General features: G+C 45.1%; 1 long non-coding RNA gene across 1 annotated transcript in view; it reads left to right on the top strand.

The window, feature by feature from the left end:
* The first annotated feature begins 17,428 nt into the window (after window positions 1-17,428).
* LOC138526310 (uncharacterized) overlaps window positions 17,429-18,191 on the top strand; it is a 93,188-nt gene continuing 92,425 nt past the window's right edge. The window contains exon 1 of the long non-coding RNA XR_011283550.1: window positions 17,429-17,489. This is a non-coding gene — a long non-coding RNA (uncharacterized lncRNA). The remainder of the gene's footprint in view (window positions 17,490-18,191) is intronic.

Consider the following 18,191-nt stretch of genomic DNA (forward strand, 5'->3'; position numbering starts at 1 on the left):
GGATGATGGTGGACGGTATATTTTAGTGGATGTCAAGTATGAAGGAAGAATGATGACCTTAGCATCGGTGTATACTCCATGCTCGAATGGTATGAGTTTTTTTAAGGAATTGACAGATTCTTTGAAAAGGATGAATGCTGAGTATATTGTTATCGGAGGTGATTTCAATTGTGTTTTGGATGATTATCAACATGCAGGTTCACAGGCCAGGGGCTGAGTAATGCCTTTCATGGTTTTATTGATACTTTTGATTTGGTGGATGGTTGGAGGTCACTTCACCCCACAGAGAAGCATTTTTCATTTTATTCTGCGGCTCATCATTCTTATTCTAGACTGGATTATTTGTTGGTTTCGGATAAAATGATTGATGTTGTCAAGACGGTGGAAATTGGGGAGCGGTGTCTTTCTGATCATTTGCTGGTAAAGTTGAACATTGATCGATCTCTACATCGTCCTACCGGTGTTAAATAGAGACTTAAGACTTTCATCTTACAAGAGGAGAAAGTCTGTGAGGCTATTAATGTTTCCATCGTTCATTTTTTGAAGACAATGTGGGTTGGGCGGACTGTATGATAGTGTGGGACGTGTTTAAGGCAACTATAAGAGGGGAATTGATTAATTGGACAGCTAGAGTCAGGAGGGAGGGGTAAATGAGTATTAAAGGGTTGGAATTGGAACTCAAGGCACTACAGCGGGAGTATGCTCTGTCTGGTAAAGGGGAGGATAGACTGAAGATGGAGGGTGCTAGGAACAAATTAAGAAAAATGGTGGAGGAACAAGCTGAGAAAGGTCTGTATTTCATGAGGCAGAAATATTGGGAGGAGGGGGATAAGGGAGGGCGATTGCTTGCTATGAAATTGAAAAGTTTGTCAGATAGGTCGTTTGTGTAGAAGATAGAGGATACAGTTGGGGATGTGAAAGTTAGAAGTATTGATATTTGTGAATGCTTTAGATCCTATTATGCTTCTCTCTATGCGGATGCGTCGCAAGCTGAGGATGGTAAGCTAGTGGAGTTCTTTGACAGAATAGACCTTCCTTTTCTATCTGAGGAGGGCAGAGAGGTGCTTGATGCTCAGATTGTGGAAACGGAGATTGTGGATGCTATTAATCAACTTAATATGGGTAAATCTCCTGATTCGGATGGGGTGCCGGTGGAGTTTTATAGAGCGTTTAGTTCAGTTTTGGTGCCTAGATTGTGTGTTTTATTTAATGTTTCTTTCGGATGGAGTATTCTGTCCAACGATGCAGGAGGCGATTATTAACCTCATTCCAAAACAGGGTAAAGATTTGTCAAGATGTGCTAATTATCGTCCTATTTCTTTGCTTAATGTGGATGTAAAAATCTTTGCAAAGGTTATGGCGACTAGGTTGCAAAGATTCATGAGTGAATTAATAGGCAGTTCACAAGTGGGGTTCATGGTTGATAGATATTGCCATGATAATATTACGACATTGCTGAATGTTATGGGGTTGTCCCGTGCTAAGGAGGAGGACGTTTTTTTGATTTTCTTTGACGCTGAAAAAGCGTTTGATTGTGTGAATTGGTCGTTCCTGAATTTTACGCTGCTTCGGATGGGCTTTGGCCCACTGTTCTTGAATGCTATAGGTGCGCTGCAACATAATATTTCAGCTAAAATTTGGATAACTGATGTTTTGTCTCAGGCTTTTCGGTTGTATAGGGGAACTAGGCAACGGTGTCCTTTCGCCCCTTTTGTTTAATTTGGTTCTGGTGCCGCTGTTAGTATATCTTCGGCAGGAGCGGAGTGTAACTCGCCACTCTGTTAGACCAGGGAAGTAGTCAGCCGACCCGGAGAAGACAGGTGTGCAAGGAATCAATGTTCGGCCGTAACTTCCAGCCCCCTGAGTTCAAGACTCAGGCTTCCTCAAAGAGGGGCTCTTTTCTACAACATACCTCTCTGCTGTTTCTATTGGGACAGACAGAGATGTCAATTCAACAAAAGAGCGGGGAGAACATGCACCGCCAATACCAATGCTGAAAAGGAAAACAAGAAGTTTAGACAATGGTTGACAATTCTAAGTACCAAATCAGCAGAAAAAAGGCATTGGGTTACCTAAATAGGTATCGGAGTGGAGTTTCCCCGGAATGGATCTACAAAGAATAAGGAGAGACTAAGTGTTTGGAACCGTGGAAGGGGCCCTAATATATATATATATATATATATATATATATATATATATATATATATATAACATGGAAGCACAGACCTGAATAGTAGAATATGAGGTTGAAGGAATCCTTTGGAGTCAACGGTGGGATAAAATAATAAACAGGAATGTTAGTAATGGCAAAATAACCCGGGCGGCACGAGGGACGCACTAGTGACGGGTTGGTTCAGAATCAGGAAAGCGTTTGGCTGCACTAGGATGGTAAAGTTCCCAAGTCTCTAACTCCACTTGCTTCCCAGAGTCACCAATATGAGAGCACAGAGGAAGATGTAAACACTCAACCGTTCTCCTTTCTTATAGGATCTCAGAATGTGGAGCGGCGTAGCGGATGCAGCTCGGCTGAATGCTCGCAATGGAGAGCGGAAGGGAGCTGGAGCAGGAGCCGGGAAGAAGCCATGTAAGGCTGGAGCGGCAGCTGAAGCAGGAGCCGGGAAGGAGCCACGTAAGGCTGGAGCGGCAAGAAGAAATCCAAAGACGTTCCGCGTGAAAGCCAGGAAGGTACAACGAAGGCCAGAGGAGCGGTAGGAGCACGTCAGGAGCAGTCCGGGTCGAAAGCCGTAGGTAAACAAACAAATACAATGAGGGAGAAGAGTCACAATCCAGTAGCCAGGTGGAGGGTCGAGACCAGGATAGCTTTTAGGAAAACAACAATACGGACGGAACCGCGATAGCGAGTATACGCTAATTAGCAGCAACAAAAGTCCGCGAAAGACGGCTTTTTAAAGCCGCATGGGGGCGTGTCTAGTAGCACGTCTCTCGCGTACGAGTCGTGTCAGCTGACACGATTTCCGCCTTTGTTTGTGAAGGCGCCATGGTAACCGGTACCGACTCAACAGAGGAGCATGCCGATCATTGGAGTGCAAAAGACGCTGTGCAGGGAACCGATGTGGAACACGGAGCATCTGTGGCTGGAAGCTGAATAATGATGAGGTGAAAGTCCCAGCATATGCTGATGATTTGACGTTGGTCTTAAGGAACCCAGAGGTGGGCGGACCTTTGAGAAATATGTTGCAGGAGGTGGGAGAATTGTCTGGCTATAAGGTAAATTGGGGTAAAACAGTAGTTTTTCTACTTCAGATGAATCAGTTGAATAGGATGCTGTTGGATTGGAATTGCCAATGGACTGATGTTTCGGTAAAATATTTAGGAGTCTACTTAATGTGCAATGTTAAGAGAATGGTGGAATACAATGTAGACAAATTGAAAGAAATGTTGCTGAAAGATGTACGGAGATGGGAAAGGTTAACTCTTTGAGTATTTGGGCAAGGATCAATACTATCAAGATGATGTTGTTGCCAAAGGTCCTATATTTTATTCAATCACTTCCCCTTAAATTTACTAAACCAATTCTCCGGAGCATTGATAGGATTTTCATGGACTTCCTATGGGGGAAGGGTAACAAGCCGAAAATTCCAAGATATATTTTGGTGCGTAGAGTTAAAGATGGGGGGTTTGGTTATTGTCATGATCACTGCTTCCAAGGAGCCAGGACCAGCCCAACGTCCTTGGAAGCAGGCCCCTAAACCTAAGCACCAGCCGGACCCCACTGGGACCTTTTGGGCCTTGTCCTGGCGCCGGTGGCACCAGGCTCATCAAAACCATTGGTCCCGGCACTGGAAGCGCCGGGCTCATAATAGGTATGAAGATGCTTGGGTGGACTTCCCTGCAGCAGACCATGCTGCTTACTTACCAGCCACTTAGAAGCCATCTGAGAACAGGAACTACTTTCTTACCTGGGTGGGGCAGCTCCACTCCCTGGATACAGCACTGGAACTCTTCTGGAAACTGGAACTCTTTTCTTACCTAGGCGGGGCCGTGGAAGAAGACGCCTCATCACTCCAAGGCTATTTAAACCACACCCGATAGATGAAGCGTGCTTCGCGTTATTCTGCATCTGCAGCAGAACGCTCACCGAGTCTGCTCCGGCCTTTCTTCTTCCGATCCTGGACCTGCAAGAATCCTACTTACCATTTCGGTATCCAGACATCATCAGCACCTGCAAAGAACAGAAACAACAGGTTAGCAAGGCGAACTTTACACGCAGTGCTTACTTACCTGATCCATCGGCTGCGGCCGTTTCTTCACGCCGCATCTCCACCTGCAAGAACAAAAGCATTGCCATACTTATCGGCACGCTGTGAATTCCGGATTTCTTCGTTCTGCATCGCCGCCTGCGAAGGCAAAGTATCGTTAACTACTTACTGGCATTCCGCGGACTCCGGCCCTGCAACCCAACATCTGAAAGGCAAAAGAAAAGACATTAAGCAGGTATTTACTTACGTCCATCACGCTCGTCGCAATAAAACGCCTGCGAATACTCCGGTGTCTCTTTAACACGAACTAAGCTGCAAGGAAAGAGACAGTTGGAGCGCTTGCCATACTTACGAACTTCCAGGCGCTTCACTTCATCTTTCATCTCGAGCCCTGCAATACATAAGGGAAAGGCATTATACAGAGTCTGCATATAAACGTGCCACGCATGTGAAGACTATAAAGACAAAAGGTGTCCAGAAACTCAACGCTCGTGCAGATAACGACGGTAACCATCCTCTGAATTCAAGAGGCCTGTGTTTCACCAGTGAAGGAACTGGCAACGGCACCCTGTACCAGACGCAGATGGAGAGCCCAGCATTCACCTATATAAGGTGAGCACGTTGACCTGGGGGCTCTACGAAAAAGCTGGGTAGAGAGAGAGAGAGAGAGGGACATTCAACAACCCAGACCATTAACCCCCATATTCTTTCACCTGCAGAAACCTCACTCTTTGAGTCCGACACACAGTGCGAAGAGGTTCGACCCCAGAAGCCAATCGAGTCCTGCACATCACTTTTCGAGTCACAGACAGATTCCTGCCAAGACCCGCGCCTCCGTGGGAATCAGGTGAGCGTTACAGTTATCTGGTATTGGAGAATTATTGTAGGGGCTTTTTATTAAAGAAAGCTTCTTATTATTTTAAGGAGTGGCGGGCATCAGACCCATATTGGCTTTTAATAGAAAGGGAACTGTTGTCTCCTTTTTCATTGGATTGTTTATATTCTTATGGGAGACTGGCGAATTCTGGTGGTAAATTGGAAGCTCTAGTGGTTTCAAAGTCGGCTTTGGTTGCTTGTATTCCGGGGTGTGGACATTCCTTGTACTTGTATGCTTCGGCTTCTATTTGGTTGAATCTAGGTCTAACCATTAATGATAAGATGCTTAATTGTAGGGGTTGGGCTAATAGGGGTGTTCTGAAGATCGGGGATGCATGGAGGGGGGAAGGATGGTTCCGTTTGGAGAATTAGTTAATTGTTATGGGTTGCATAACAGGAAGGCGGGTAGGTATGGGCTTTTAGAGCAGTTATTAGTAGAAAGGATGCAAATGTTGAGTGAACCTTTGGGTGGTAGACCTCATATTTTTGAGATCTTCGCTACATCTCCTAAGACGGTTTCTTCATATGTTGAGTTGATGCCTCTGCAGGATTGTATGAGGAATTCCTGAGACCAGTTGCGAATGAAGTGGATGTGTGAATTGGGAACTGACCTTTCTGAGAATTTGTGGGATCATAGCTGGAGGGCTTCACTGAAGGCCAAGGTTGATTTGAATCTGAGGTATATTCACCAACGTCTTTTGGGTCGTATTTATTGGACGCCGGTGAGGATGAAAGGGAGAAGTTTGACTGATGTGGAGTTATGCTGGGGGTGTGGAAGCTTGCGAGGGGCTTATCTACATATGCTCTGGGAGAGTAGTAGAGTGGTAGACTTTTGGAGAGAGGTTTTAGATTGTATTGATATGGTAACTGGTATGTTCTTGCCTCGTAACTTTCTATCAGTGATTTTCCTTTCAACTGATGGTCGGAATGTGGAATTGTGGGACTATTCGGATTGGATTGATAGGGCATTGTTGATGGCCATAAAACACATAATGAAGGTCTGGAAGTCTAGGAAGAAGCCGCATTGCGAGAATTGGGTGTCGGATATGCGGACACTCTCTTGGTATGAGAAGACTCAGGCAATTCAACATCATAGGGAAATTGAATATGAGGAAAGGTGGGGGTCATTTTGTGATCTATTTGGATAAGGTGTAGGCTATGGTTTTTCTGTTAATGGATTTTGAGATTGGAGGGGTGGGTAGCGGTGTTTGTTTTGTGCTGTTGTTGGTTTTGTGGTTTTGTTTTGTGCTGTTCTGTCTTATGGGTTGGAGGGTGGGGATGATTTTCGATGTTTTTTTTCTCTGAAATGCTGTTAACTTAGTGTGTCATTTACATTATAATGAACTGCTGTATATGCTGTGTTCTTTCATTTATTATCACTATGATATTTCTGATGTTACTCAGTTGTGTTGTTTTATATATATTTATTAATTAAAGTTGGAAAAAAAACAAAAAACAGAACTTCTCATACTGGGATCTGCATCTCTTCTCACTAGACTTGGCACAGAATACTCATTGTTCATCATCGATGGGAATCTTATCAAGGTTGCCAAGGAAGTAAAAACTTAAGGTTTCTACTTAGATTCTATCCTAACCTTCACTAAACAGGTAAACACCCTAGCCTCCTCTACAGCATATACATGCAAATTAATTAGAGCCGGTAAACAATTCCTCTCGTCTAATAGTTGTATGATCCTATCCAGAGCGCTCATTATTTCCAAACTAGATTACTACAACGCCCTATACCTTGGAGCCAACAAATACATCATTATTAACAAAATACAGATACTCCAAAATAACGCCCTTCGAGGTGCACTCAGTATCTCCAGGAAAGAACCTATTTCTGATGCTAGAAGGAAGTACAAGTGGCTAGCCACACATGAGAAAATCAGACTAAAAACATCCCTCATCCACAAATGCTTAAATAACAAAGCACCACAATATCTAATAGAAAGATTCTCTAGAATATCATCCACTAGACCCACGAGACTAGTGAATTCCAACTGCCTTCAGGTGCCTCGCTTTAAACTATTTAGCATTCTGGGCAGCAGTTTTCCAGTCAAAGCAGCTCAACTGTGGAACTCACTAACTACCACACTTAGAATGGACCAAACCTTTACTAAATTTAGGCAAAATCTGATAATATGGCTCATAGAGAATGAGGTAAAATAAACCTGCAGAACATATACCTGTAAATTACTGTACATTTTGTTAGATATAGACTACTTATTTACCACTGTTTACTGTATGTACATATAAAATATAATTGCTAGATTAGATGCTTTTCTGTTATTGTGTAACATATGTAACCTGTGTACCAAGCTATATGACTTCTTAACTCCTTGCGCTCTGATACCTTCAGGTGTGGCGTGCTCAATAAATATCAAACAAACAAACTGTCTTCCCTCAGCACCAATTGTTCGTCAATAAATGATTTGATGTTTAACAACCTATTTGCCTCAGCCTTGTGCAGACTATAACAAAAATTAGGAATAGCTGCTGACCCCCCATTGCACAGTGAAATCAGCAACATTTGCAAATAGTCCATATTGGTCTCAATGACCTTCACCTTGTAGTACAGGCAAGCCCTGATGAAAATGGACAGGCTGCCGAAGCTTCTACATCTGCCATATTTATTTGCTGCTACCTCATAAGAGACAAAACCATCGGGGAGAGGGGTCTCCAAAGCCCAAGTTACCTGCAAGAGGATCACCTCATATGTTTAAAAGTAATATATCCGGATTATCAAATTTACCCCTAGTCCCAACAATGTTCCATTAGAGCAATTGTGCAACTGGAGGAAGATCCATATACTGTACTAAACTTTCCTCCTTTTCCAAGTTGGAAAAAGTCTTTGCATCGGGGAGTATGGCGTTGGTCCAGTAATGCCATTTTCTGCCTTTGCTAAATGTTTTCACATTCTGTGGTGAACGATTTCTGAAGCGGCTGACCACATCTCAGCAGGTGGAGTGAGAGATGCGTTCATATATGGTCAAAAATGGCAAGGAAGTGACGTTTCATGCCCTCCCGGCAGGTCTTGATGCTGCAGATTGTGCCGGTCAGTTGATGGGAATGTTGACAGTGTTCTGGAGAGTGTCATACCTCTGAGGGTCGGGTTTCTCCCCAAACATGCATGCCAAACTAGTAGATATGGCCTTTGATGGTGAGCAGCTCTTTGGACCGAAGGCCGATGAATCCCTGCAATGCTTCAAGGGGTCAAAACTCACTGCAAAGTCACTGGGACTAGCTGTTCAGTAGCCCACCAAACAATATTTTTCGTTTATCTCTAGAGGCAGGCACTACATGCCTTTCATAAGGTGTTTTCAACTTCCCTAGGCCAAGAAAGGCCAGAAAAGGTTCTCGCAACCCGAAGGGTAAGAGGGGCCTCAAAGGGCCAATTTTCATAAGCATTATGGGCAACAGCGCCTGCAAAGCCTCTTTGAGTTCTTTCCAGATGTTTCTGTGTCTGACGCCTGGGCCCGCAAGTTGGGATATTGCCACCCCTTTCTCAAAATACCACTGGGCAGACCACCACCTCTCCCATGGCAGGAGTTACAGGAAGAGTTGAAAGCCCTACCAATGAAGGGTGCAATGGAGGAGCTACTAGCTGAGGAAAGGGATTCTGGCTGGTACTTGTGCTATTTTCTGTTGCCCAAGAAGGGGTGGGGGGTGTGTTGGGACTCCTTCTAATCCCGAACCTCGGGCCTTGAACACGTCCAAGATGGTGACCCAGAGGGAGATTCTCCCTGCTTTGCAACTTCAGGACTGCATTGTCACTGGTTCTTCAGGATGCTTATTTTCATGTGCAGATCCATCAGAAGCACAGGCGATTCCTAAGATTTGTCATTGGAGACACATCGGTTGAAAGTGCTTCCCTTTGGCCAAACCTCTACTCCCAAGATTCTGATCCTGCTGATGTTTGTAGTGGTGACACACCTCATGAGATCTGGGATCCATGTATTCAATTACTTGGGTGACTGGTTGATCTGGGGAGATAACTAGAGGGGGTTTCATGGCATTTTGAGGTCACCTGCTCCCTGCTTCACAGCTTGTGCTTCTCCCTGAACTTCCAGAAGTCCCATACTACACCAGCACGAAGTGCTCCAGTTTATCGTGGCAGTCCTGGGCACTCTAGTGGGGAGGGCCTTTCCACCCGAGAAACTGGTCACTAGCATCAGTCAGATGGTCACACGTTTCCAGAACTGCAGCAGTCTGCCAGCATCTGCCATCTTCTGCCTCTTGGTTTTCATGGCCTCCTGCATTTTCCTGGTGGCATAGAACAGGCTGTGGATGGGAATCCTTGAATGACTTCTTAGTGCAATTTTTCAGGGAAATGTTGAATGTCCTCTGGATATCGAGGGCAGTGGCCAGCCACCACTCCTGGTGGGCTGAAGGGGGGAGCATGATGTTTTTTGGGAACTGTGAGAATCCTGAAGGTGTCTCACCCGCTAGTCCCCGGGGAATCTGTCATCCAGGTGGCCAGGACACGGCCATCGCTTGTGGATCCATTCTGGGGGGGTGGACCAGTGCGAGAGGTTCACTTGGGTGAGGGGTCTTCGGGGAGTTGGAGTGGGACACCAGATGGTGCGACATTGTATCCATTGTCCTGTAACACCTTTATAGCATCCTACCAGGTGGGATACTTGGAAACTCAACCTTCCCCCTTCACAACATGAACACTTTCTCACGGACAGCTCGCTATGAGAGAAAATGGACTAACACCTGAGCTGCATACCTGACATGTCCCAATACAATAGTCAGGCAGGGTCAGGCAATTACTGACCATCACGCACACCTGACTTCCATTACACTTCCCCACACAGATAAAAGGTGGAGCACACTCTGAGCAAGGCAAATCACACGAGGAAGCAGCTGTTGAAAGATGTCAGTTTAACACAAAGCAAAATGAGGCAAAAGACGGCACAACAGAAGGGGATCACAAGGAGGGACATGCCCTTGACCTTTTCAATGTGGAACTGTTACTTTCAAGAAGCCTCCAGAATAGAAAGCTTAAGACCAGGAAATCAGGCTGAAGAATCTTGTATTGTGTTTTGGAGGTGCCCGAGGTCCTCCTGCTTCGATAATCAAGGCAGTGAGTTGGGGAGGCCGATACCAGACCAGTCTGTGTTGAAGCCAAGGTTGCAAGCGCCAACATTGTATGGCGAGCACTGAAGCGAACAGTGTATGAAACGCATGTGATAACCAACAAAAGCAAAATTGAACAACAGATGAGTGAATGAACTTTAAAACCAAGATACAATACCTTTGACAGAGTGGTCCAGCACTGCGTGCATGCTCATTCGAAGGTCTCTGTAAGGTATATAACTGAGAGGAAAATGAGCATCGAAGTGGTCCTGCAATGGGTCAAGCAAAGTCATGTGCACAATCGAAAGTCTTCGATGTTGATATTGCCAAGAAAGTTGATGACAAAGTAGATAAAAGTTGGTCCAAGCCCAAATGAGGGAGATCAATTGAAAACTTTGGGTTAAAGCAAGTTTATGTTAGAGTGAATTAAATTGGTCCGAGCCCGGCAGAGGGAGACTGATTGAACATTGTGTTCAAACAGATCTGAGTCCGGCTGAGGAGGATCCAAGGTGAATAGTGAATCACCTAAAAATTGAGTATGTGTGAAATCCTGAGAGGAAAATAATTTATCGTTTGTCACATGAGGCACTTTGAAAGAAGAGTCTTTGAAAGGCAAAGAGGCTTGGGCACAGAAGACCCGGATGCTAATTTTTGAACTGCACCCTCGTGCTAGAGAAGCCAGAGACCGTGCTAATCACGAGTGTGCCGCCTTGTCCCGTGCAGAAAACGTGGGCAAGGGAGGCCACCAGCCCGAATATCCTAATTTATCATGTCTTGGACACTTCTTTCTTTTACATAACACTGTTTCCCACTCTATTTGTATTGAGAGGTAAGGATTGGCAATAGGTTTATTAGTATAGGCCCTTTTATTTTGACAAGGCACCACTATGACTGCGTTATTATTACTTGATGGTCGTAGCTTACTCCCATCTTTAGATTTAGGATTACATAGGCTTGTTTTCAAACCCTTTTTAAAGTTAAATAAACACCCTTGAACTGTGGTCACTTGTGTCTGTCTTACTGTTGATACTGCGCCTTCTTTACAGAACTCTTTGGCCACCATGGCCGGACGCACAAGTGGTAACTGATGTGTCCACTGGGGTGCTTGCTGCATGGATCTGCAAGTGAGTGGTCTTTGTTCCCTGGAGCAACATCACTGGCATGTCAACCTGGTGGAACTGCAAGCAGTCAGGTTAGCCCTGACTGCTTTTGCACCATCACTCAGGGAGAGAAATGTCATGATTCTGACAGACAACATAGTGACCAAGCATTAACTCAACAAGAAAGATGGTGTTTGGTCAGTGCCCCTGTGCAGGGAGGCCAGGCAAATGTGGTTCTGGCTTCTAGATTACAGGGTCTTCACCTCTACAGCCCATATGGCAGCAGCAAAGAACAGATTGGAAGATACTCTGAGCAGGCAGAGCACCCTCCTCCACGTATGGTACATATGCCTTAAGGTCTTTGTGGAGATCTTCTCTCTGTGGGGAGCCCTCTCAGTGGATCCCTTTGCCATGAAGGACATGACAAAATGCAAGCAATTTTGCTTGAGGGAATTCCCTCCGCTGGGGGCATTGAGAGACATGTTTCTAGTGTAGTCTTTTTTCGAACTCCACAATGTGTTTCCTTGATTTCCAGTCATCCCACGGGTTCTGAGGAGGTTGTGGTGGTTTTCGGGCTCTATGATCTTGATCTCTCTATATTGGGCAAGCAGAATGTGATACCCGGACCTTCTGGAGGTGGTTGTCTGCTCACCTCGCCAACTTCCTTGGAGGTCCGACCTCCTGTCCCAGTCAGTTCGGGTTCTTCACCCAAACCTAGACTTTCCCCATCTGCATGTGTGGCTCTTGAGAGAGAGCCTGAGATATGAGGACAGGGTCTTTTTATGCGTGCAGGTGGAGAAGGTTTGATGCATGCTGCAGTGGGAGAAACCTCAGTTCGTGCCCTATCGCCACTCTACTGGAATTTCTTTTATCCTTGGCTTCTTCGAGACTGAAAATAGGCATAGTCAAAAGCTATTTGGTTGCCTTGTTCTGGTTTAAGAGGTTCCCTTTTCTCCATTCCATTGAATGCCCAATTTTTGAAGAGTCTTGTCAACAAATTTCCTCCAAAGCCCAGCTTGGGATCTGAATTTGATTTTCACTGTTCTGATGGCGGCTCCGTTTGTGTGTTTGCATTCTGTTCTATTAGGCTACTCCCTCTGAAGACTATTTGGTTGCCCTCACATTTGCGAGGCGTGATAGCGAGTTAAAGGTGCTTTCTTTTAAGCCACCTTCTCTGCTGTTTTTCCAAGAACATTTCGACAAAAGTCAGACCAAAATGTTCACCTAAGGTGGTAGTTTGGGATTTCCCCTTTCCCAGACTGTGGAGTTGCCAATATTTTTCCCTCCACGACATCATCCAAGGTGGATGAGTGGCTTCATAGACTTGAGCCCCAAAAGGACATCACGTTTTTTATGTGGGCAGGACAGCTTCCTTTAGGCGAGACAATTAGCTTTTCCCTAATTCAGGATGCGACAGGTGGTAGCGAAACAGATTGTCTCATTGGATAATTTTGTGCATTGCTGAATGATACCAGAAGGCAGTGCCCCAGGCTTTAGGGCCCACTCTACTAGATATGTGGCAGCATCTTCCGAGCTCTAGAGGGGAGTGCCAAATAGAGAGATGTCAGACAGAAGCATGGTTGTCGCACCATAGTTTTCCAAATATTAAAGCCTGGATTTGGCCTGGGGCAGAGATGCCCGGTTTCGGAGAGGTTTTGCAGAGCTGCTTAGTCTGAGCTTTCATCCCGCCACCAGGAATTTGTACTGCTTTGGGAGAATGCAATCCATTGAAGGAGAAATCACTTATCGGTAATGTTCGTTCCGAGGATTCTTCTCGCACAGATTCCTCATCACCCTCCCCACCAACCCTGCTACGAAAGCTTGTTTGTCTTGCACTGCTCTGAGTGAGAAGTTCTTTTTTGGGGTGAGTCTTGGAAGAAGGGTGGATGCTGTGCATTAATGTTGGGTTTATGGTAGATTAGTGTTTTTTAAATTTTGTGTCTGAATTTTTCCCTTGGATGCAGAGCATGGGGAGAGAAAAGGTTTGGAACTCAGGAATGTGGGCATAGTGACATATCTGTACCAATGACGTCACATCCAAGTCTAGAAGAGGCATGAGTGAATCGGGCAGGGGTTGAGAAGATGAAACTATCAAGATGAGGAATCTGTGGGAGAATAATCCATAGAACGAATATTATGGGTAATTTATTTCTGCAGCCCTATTGTCAGCTGGGGTAAGGGCGTGCACTCAAATCCTTCACCCTGCTACCACCAGGCTTGCAGGATCTGCCCCTACTGAAACTGACCTATTCATCATGTGGTTCAATTTACGCTGGAAGAATGGGCATGCTTTAACTTCCCTTACTTCGGTCGATTGAGGCTCTTCAGACATTTGTATGGATAACCAGTGGGCCACGTTCCATGGCCTGTCCACAGAGGAGGAGAACACACTCTAGCCTATTAAGAGAGCTGATGGCTAACCCCTAGCCTCAGATTGTCCGTGAACTAACTACTGCTCTTCAGATGGTCATTGTCTAACATTCAGAAATAATTACATTTAATCTAATAAGAGCAGCACTCTTCCGGGTAATACACGGTCTACCTTTGTTGCAGAAATGCAATTCTTATGTAATTGTACCACCATATTCATAGGTGTGAATGAGTGCAATATTGTCTTTCGGTGGACAAGCACACCAGATTCTGGCCTTGTTTAATTCATCTGCACAAAGTGGATTCACCCAGTATTTCTTCACTGATGTTGATGCAGGATGTAGATTGAGAATTCATTGATATCTTCTAGGACCTACAAGAAAACGAATTACGCCACTACAATTGTGCCAGTGGTTTGGTGCCAAATGCTGCTGTACACTTTAGGAGACTGTTCATTGTTGCAGAGTGGGATCCCTTGCATATTCACAAACCAATCTTAAGATAGGCCTCGTTTTAGAGTCCAAGTCCCCTATAGGGCTGTATGTTTTTCATCCTCAAAAAGGACCACTCCTTACGCTGACCTTGTCAAGACTGAACAGAGTAACAGTTAAGGATAAGTATACCCTGTCTTTAATGCCAGATCTCCAGGAAGCATTATATGGTGGAAGCATCTTTACGAAGCTAGATGGAATAGGGACCTACCATTTAATTGACACAAAAGCAGGAGATGATGGAAGGTGATGTTTAGAATGTTTGGACATTACACGTACCAAGTGATGATGCTCCTTGGTCTCTCAAATGCTAGCACCATCTTTGAGATTTATGGACCACATATTTGCCGACCTGCTTGGTCACTGAGATTGTATTCTGTGACAACCATTGGTGACAGGAAAGAGGTCTTAAAATGGCTATGGCAACATTGCCTGTATGTCAAACTAGAGCAATGTTGCTTTGCACAAAGGACAGTACCCAGTCTTGGTTACATGAGCGCAACCATTGTGTGGGAGGGGGGGTGATGGATAGACGGAAGTTGACTGCTATTCTAGGTTAGCCAGTACCAACCAGCATCAAAGAGGCTCAGCATTGTGGTACTAGCAAACATTTATACAAAGTTCATTGTATATTATTCATAATTATTGACCCCCCCTTAAAGAGAATTCTTAAGAAGAGAAAAGCAAATCCAGTGGATATCTGCTGCAGATGAAACAAAATCTTTTAAAGAAAAGGTTTGTTTATGCCCTGGCTTCACCCTGATGACTTCAAGTCGTGTACTATTGAAATCAATGCATCCTGCGGACCTGTAGCAGAAGGAAAAAGGTGAGGAAGACCACGCTCTCATATCTCACCCGTAAACTAACAGAGCCAGAGGCAAATTATTCAGTCTTTACAAAATAGCTTTTGGCCATGGACCACTGTTGGGAAATGAGACATTACCTTTCTGGGGATACAGGATACTAGAAAATGTGAACAGGTCAGAATTTACAAGTGCTGTTACTAATCAAATTCGGGTTCAGCCACCAGGCCAGATTAGCATATTTTTTTCTCACAATTTAACCTTATTACCTACATACTTTTGTCAAACATAGCTGCCGTTGCCCTCTCCTGATGATACAAAGATGTCTATTGCCACGCCTCAAGATAACTGGGATAGTGTCTACCTGCATACAGACAGTGAAACAGGCCACCATCTCAATGTTTTTACTGGATTTGAAAGGAAACAATTGCTACTATCACCAGGAAAATAAAAGTTGCTTATTCCTCATCTCTGCCCATAATGACGCCAGTAAAGGTGCTTTTGATTGCGCCAGGACTACCCGATCGCTCGACCTAGAGGTGTGCTATCCACAAAGGACAATCAGCAACACATATTTCTGGTAGCCTATGCTCACTAAGGAAGTCAAGGAATATGTAACTTCTTGCACAGTATGTGTTCAATCCAAATTCTTCCATCAGTGCTCACTGGGAAAGTTGTGGCCACCTGAAATACTGGAAGGTCCCTGGCAAACTATTTCCTCTGATTATATTATGGATCTGCCACCCACCAATAGATGTACCACCGTTATGGTTACAGTTGGCTCTCATGAAGATGGGTCACCTTTTAACCCTTCTAAACATCTTTTTCAGGTTCCATAATTGCCTAATTTCTTTCACTGATATTTTCGATTTACATGGGCTGCCCCAGAAGATTCTCAGATTGAGGCCAAGAGTACATATTCTAGTTTTAGACCCATGTTTGTAAATCATTGGGAATTGAACACACACTCTTCTAGTTACAGCCCTCACTATAATCGAAAAACTGAACAAGGCACTTGAACAATATTTCCATGTTTGTCCTTCTGCGCCTTCAGAAACTGGACATCACTACTTCCCAGTGCTGACATTTCCATTCTAGGTGAAAAAATATTTTTCTAAAGATGTTTTCAGAAAAAGATCGATTTAGAAAGACCGCTCTGTGACCAGACAGAGCGGTCTTTCCAAATCGAACTGTCACGCCCTGGCCCCACACAAGTACACGCAGGGGCTGACCGGCTCAGCCTGACCCGAAAGCGCAGGACGAGGAGAACAGACGAGTGAGTGTGTGCGCATGTGTGTTGGTGTGTGTTGTGTGTCAGGCTGTGATTTGCTTTGGGGGAGTATCAGGTGGGGGGGGTCTTGGGTGGCGAGGGAGGGGGCAGGGGATGAGCGATGAGGGTTTGGGTGGGAAAACACCTGATTTAAAGGATATCCTGTAGGAGAGGGTGGCGGTGAGGGGTGGTGGAGGGCAGGGAGGCACAATGTGGACTAGGGCGGTGAAACACCCCGAGTATTTAAATAAAAATTTAAAAAAAACCTTATTGGAAAGCTCTCAAGCAAAAAAGACCTTTGCAATGCCGGTTTTACGATCAAAAGATAATCGGTGATTGTAAATCAGTCTTTTTCACTCGAGAACTTAGAGGCCATTTCACATAGAACCACATTTTCTTATAAGAACCATATCCACTCAGCAACCAGTCCTATGCCTCATTTGTGCCTATGGTTACCATCCTTGAGCATTTCCCTCAATCTTGATTCTTGAAACACCCATACCTTTAATAGACTAGCTGCTACTAACATCTGCAAAATGCATACACTGGTGTAGTATAATTATCTCAATGAAGACAGGAGCCTCTGATCTGGTGTAGATGTATTTATTTACTCAACCAGATTTATGCAATATGCACCCAACGTGAGTGCATTAATGATAAAGGCCAACGGGCCTAAAGTAGCAGAGAGAAAGTTCCTGTTGGTCCAAGTGAAAGCCGTGTAAGGAGCAGGCCCCCGTAGCAGGAGGGCTATGTGGGACGCACCTTATCGCGTCGCCCGCTCATCCCATAATGCGCGTGAGGCGCGCGGGGGCGGAGCTTGATGCAGTGGCGAGACCTTGCGAGAGCGCGGGCTCTCGCGATGTCTCTACAACTGGCTCTGCAGCATATGGAAATGACTAAATAGACCATCAAAAATGTGCACACAAAAAGACCAGTCACACCCAGGCACGTCGTTTGGGGGTCGCAAGAGGTCTCAAGAGGGACCGCTGCGATCTCCCGAACGACCTTTGAAATATTTTTGCGACCTCTGTATTTCCAGTGGTCCTGGACTGGAGGTTGCGCCAATCTCCAGATTGCCTGCTGCCATGCCTGGGCTGACGCAGAAGCGGGAGCAGCGACGGCGTCCGTGTCGGATCGTAAATGTTATCCTTCTTAATCTTGAGCTGAGCTCATCCAGAGATCGGGCTGGGCTGAGGGGCAGAGCTCTGAGAGCAGACAGCAGCAGCAGCAGCTCTGGTGTGTGCAGGGGACGGAGACTGTTAAATCACAGCAAGGTAGGGTTTTCGTTTTGCAAAAAGAATCAGCAATCTATGGAGCTTACATTGTGTTGTTGACCCTGCTTGACCAATGAATCGTTTACCTAACAATCTCCTCTCCATTTGGGTGCTGCTTGGCATTCTGCTCTGTGGAGAGCATCTCGCAGGAGAGAAGAACTAGTTGCTTGACAGCTATGTCCTTAGTGGTGTCAATCGATCCGTATGGCACAGAACCATTTCAGTTGGTGCTGTGTGCTTGGTTGGCCTTTGCTTCAGAGTACGAGAATCTGAAATGGTGGTGTAGGCTAACGTGTAGAGTGGCATGCACCTTGGAGGGGCAGGTCCTTCTTAATGTTGATTTTGCATTTATTTTTTGTGAAGGGCTCTGTAGTCGACTTGTACTCTCGTATGCTTGAGAGCTGGTCCATGCACAGAACTGTTTGGCAAATAACTAGTTATTTCCTCTCTGAGAAAAACTGCCTGCCCCTTGCAAGCTCCTCTTGTAATGTGCAAAGTGGTGCCATCCCTGGAACCCAGATTACAGAAATTGTTGGTGCACTTTTTACACAAGTCTGTGGAATTACTGAAACCTGAGTGTGCCCCGTTTACCATTGCCCACAAGCACTGTTAATACAGCTGCTTGCTCTCGTTTTCTGCAATTATGTGGTGCTTTGGCTGATGTCTACTCCTGCTTAACGAATTCTATGCTTTTTGCAAAAG

This window comes from Ambystoma mexicanum, chromosome 7p (genome assembly GCF_040938575.1).
Source record: "Ambystoma mexicanum isolate Mex_15411 chromosome 7p, UKY_AmexF1_1, whole genome shotgun sequence".
Classification (NCBI taxonomy): Eukaryota; Metazoa; Chordata; class Amphibia; order Caudata; family Ambystomatidae; genus Ambystoma; species Ambystoma mexicanum.